Raw genomic sequence first — 4,190 nt, 5'->3', positions numbered from 1 at the left:
TAAAAAAAGAGAGATCAGAGAGAGAGAGAGAGAGAGGGCTGAGATTTGATCTGAGAACAAGCTTACCTCAAATCTATCTGCTATTGTTGTTGTTGTTGTTGTTGTTTGTAGTGAAATCTAAAGCAAAGAGGTGGGTGAGAGTGAGAGTTTCTTAACAATGATGATAATGGTGAAAAGAAGATTAACATAGAATTGAGAGAATTGGAGAATTGAAAAGGAAGTAATTTAAGTTTGAAAACCAAGGTGAGTGTACTCGGAGTGTGGTCATATTTTGTAGATAGTGTTTTACGTGGAAGTTAAAGAAGCATTTTCATCAAGTTTTACCTCCACTTAAACGTTGGTTGTAGGGGTATTTTGGAACAAAAAAAAAAAAATCAGGTCCAAACAGGGGAAGTCCCTTAAATAGTAGTATAGATAGTGTTTTACGTGGAAGTTAAAGAAGCATTTTTACCAAATTTTGCCCCTAGTTAAACGTAGGCTGTAGGGGTATTTTGGACCCAAAAAAAAATCTAGTCAAAATAAAGAAAGCCTCTTAAATAGCAGTATTGAAAAAGACAATCACCACAAAAACCTATAGAAACTAGCCATAACGACCTCCACCACCACTTTACTAGCCAAAACTCCACAACCACTTCACCAAAGAAAACTAGTAGCAACCATAACCCACCACAAGGGAAAAAAATTCCCACAACCACCATCAAAACCTATAGAAACCGGCCACAACCATTTTCATAACCATTTCACCAATGGCAACCACAACCACCACCACAAAAAAAAAAAAAAAAAAAAAAAAAAAAAAAAAAAAAACCAAACCCATCACCACTAGCTACTGCCACAACCAAAATTAACTACTACCACCCCTATCACCACCACCACTAACCATACCACAACCACACCACCACTAACCACCAATCCAAACCAACACAACCCAACCTCAACTCCATCAAAACCGAACCACCTAAAAAACCACAACATAAAGTCGCAACCCACAACAATGATTCACCCAAAGAGCCAAAGAAGCACAAGAGAGGGGCAGAGAACCAAAAGAAAAGGAGAGGCAGAGAACGAAGAGATAGATAATGAGAAGAGAGAGGCTAGGGGCTGTTTGGTTTTTTTTTTCATCACTCATCGCTCCTCACTTAATTTTCGTCACTTATCACTCATCACTTAAAATACCCTAATTTCCTATACCCACCCGTTTGGCACACTTCACTCAGCTTCTCATCACTCAATTTTTCTACTTTTTTGTGGGACCCATTCTTGTAAATTGGTCAGACCCTTCTGTTAAGCCTACCCGTAGAGCCCATTCTCCACCATTTTCTCATTTCCCCTTCACCCCTGTTACTCTCCCAAAACACAAACCCAAACCCAGCTAATCAAACCTTTCCTAGGCCTCCTTAAACACCTAAACCCCAATCCCACCTCATCTTTCTCAACCAACAACAACAGCAACAACAACAATAACAACAGCATCAACAACAACAACAACAACCTGGAGTTCTAGCGCAAGAACTCGTGCTCTCTCATCAAAAAAATTGAGGTGTTTCTCGTCCTCTTAGATTTTCTCAAGGACTCGATCTCAACGACAAAAGCAGCCTCAACTTCGGCTTCAGCTTCATCGACTTTGTCTTTTCGACCTAGCGGCGCCGATCTCCCACCTTCTCAACCCAGCGGCGCCGATTTGTTGTTTTCCCTACCGTGCTGAGCTGGACATGGCTGATGACAATATTCCTCATTCCACTGCCGTGCCATGCTGAGATCTCTTTTGCTTTTTTTTTCTTTTTTTTTTTTGGGTTTTTGGTTTGGTTTGATCAGAGATCGGAGTCAATGACTTTGATGTTTGAATCTTCATTCTTCTGCTTCTTATATCTGAGAAGGCTCCTATTTCTTTTTTTTTTCATTCCAACAATTTCGTTTTTTTTTTTTTTTTTTTTTTTTTGGAGATTGTTTGAATTGAAAAGTTTATGGGTATTGTTTGAATTGAAAAGGGAAGAAAAGAAAAAAGAAAGAAAAAAGAAAGAAGAAGATGAAGAAGACCATACTAGACCCAGCGTGAAAGGGAAAAGAAAAGAAGAAGAAGAAGAAGATGACCCAGTATGAAAGGAAAAAGAAAAGAAGAAGAAGAAGAAGATCACCCAGTGTGAAAGGAAAAAGAAAAGAAAGAAGAAGAAGAACCCAAACTCACCGAACCCAGTGAAAAAAAAAAAAAAAAAAAAAAAAAAAAGGTCAAAAGTTGCGGCTGGACTCTGACCGTAGGTCCCTCAATGTGTGTTTAATTACCAAAATGCCATTAAAAATTGAGTTTTGGAAACAAAAAACACCTAAAATGTGTTTTCAGTTTTCATAACTCATCACTCAAAAATCTAAGAATTGAGTGATGGAAACAAAAATAGGAAACACAGCCAAACAAGCTTTCTTGGAGTGGGTCCCACTTATTTTGAGTTATGAGTGATGGAAACAGAGTTATGAGTTATGGAAACAGAGTTATGAGTTATGGAAACATTACCAAACAGCTAGTAAGTTTGAGAAGTGAGAAATGAAGAAAGAGAGAGAAATACTTTTGGGGTATTTAAAAAAAAAAGTTTAATATTGAAAAATACTACGCCTACAACATAACACTATTATTGAAGGAGATTTGTCAACTAGCTACAATAACTGCAACAAGTAAGAGTTTACTATAGTAATGACCCAATTTTTTTTAACTATAACACTATTATGACTTGAAAGAGGTTTTTTAATATTTAAGATGTTAAAATAGCTTTTTAATAATATTAGCACCATCAATGTGGAGGATCTTACGATGTTAATTAGTATTAATCTATAAATGTATCTAAATGCATCTTAATTTTTTTTACACTTCAATTTTCCACATCACTAATTTTTAATTATTAATTTTTTTAAAAAAATATCCCGATTGTTTTCAAACGCACAGCCCTTCTCCTCCCGGCTCCCATCTCTCTCTCTTCCCCAGTCTCCTTGTCAGTCCCCTTAAACCCGTCTCTCTCCGCACCGTTGTAATAATAAATTTAAGTTCATCTTGTTATAAATATGTTCCACATGCAAATCTTCCTCTACCAGTATATTTGTCATAATACAGTTTATCATTTATACTACTGAGTGTATCAATTATAAACTCCTAATTATATGGCTTTACAACTATCATATCTTCTCTCCTTATTGCTTCTTGTTCTGTTGTTGCCATATTCCACCACTACTCAAGCGTCCAGCAACCAATCCCCAAGCTCATCCCTTATTGCACGGGAAAATGGCTCTTATTGGGCATTGCCTTCTGGTGACTTTGCTTTTGGTTTCCAACAAATTGGAAATGGAAGCTCTCTACTAGTACTAGCCATATGGTTTTTTTTTTTCTTCATTAATATTAGATTCTTAGTATTTTTCACTCATTAACTCACTTGACACAAAAATTAAAAAATTAATAAAACTTAATAATGATTTATTGGACCAATTACGAAAATAATTTGTTGTTGATAATCTATCAAGGTTATTTCTTTGCAGAAAATTGTAATTTTGTCCACCCAAAACATATTATTAAATAAACAATTATTAGTAAAATATAAGAATTAAATTTCTATATATGCATTGTTATAAAATTTTAAGGACACAAAGATCTAGTGGCCCAAACCCACTTAGAATAGTGAAATTCATGTTATTCAGCTAGGCCCAAACCAATAGATGTTTGTAAAGAGAGTGGGGTAAAGCAAGTTGGGCTTAGCCCGAGGATACAAGAGTATGCCACTATTTGCAGCATGCACATAGTATTCTTTAGTAAAAGGCGAAAGAATAGTTCGCTCTATGCTTTACCCAACTCTCTTTACAAATATCTATTGGTTTGGGTCTAGCTAGATAGCACAAATTTCACTATTCTAAGTGGGTTTGGGCCGCCAGATCTTTGTGTCCTTACAAAAATAATAATAAAAATAAAAATAAAATTGCAAAAGCTAAAATTTGTCATTCATCCTTTTAAGAGTGCAAAACCTTTGCTTTTCTCAAAATAAATGACATTATAGAGTACTTATAATACAACTATTAAAAGTACTTTGTCCACCACAAATGATTAAAATATAAACAAAAATTAGTAAAGTCTCATAGCTTAACATCTAAATTGAGCACTATAAAAAATCATGCTATGTAATAGAATAACATTATATTTTTATATGCTAAATTTAATT

At 35.1% G+C, this 4,190-nt stretch overlaps 1 non-coding gene across 1 annotated transcript; it reads right to left on the bottom strand.

The window, feature by feature from the left end:
- Positions 1–3,713: 3,713 nt before the first annotated feature.
- LOC126693188 (U5 spliceosomal RNA) lies at positions 3,714–3,830 on the bottom strand. Its single transcript, XR_007645230.1, has one exon. It is a non-coding gene; the product is annotated as a U5 spliceosomal RNA (small nuclear RNA).
- Positions 3,831–4,190: the final 360 nt, after the last annotated feature.

The sequence above is a fragment of the Quercus robur genome, chromosome 1 (genome assembly GCF_932294415.1).
Source record: "Quercus robur chromosome 1, dhQueRobu3.1, whole genome shotgun sequence".
NCBI lineage: Eukaryota > Viridiplantae > Streptophyta > Magnoliopsida > Fagales > Fagaceae > Quercus > Quercus robur.
The sequence above is the reverse complement of the archived record's forward strand: the minus strand, read 5'-3'. Positions and strand labels throughout refer to the sequence as shown.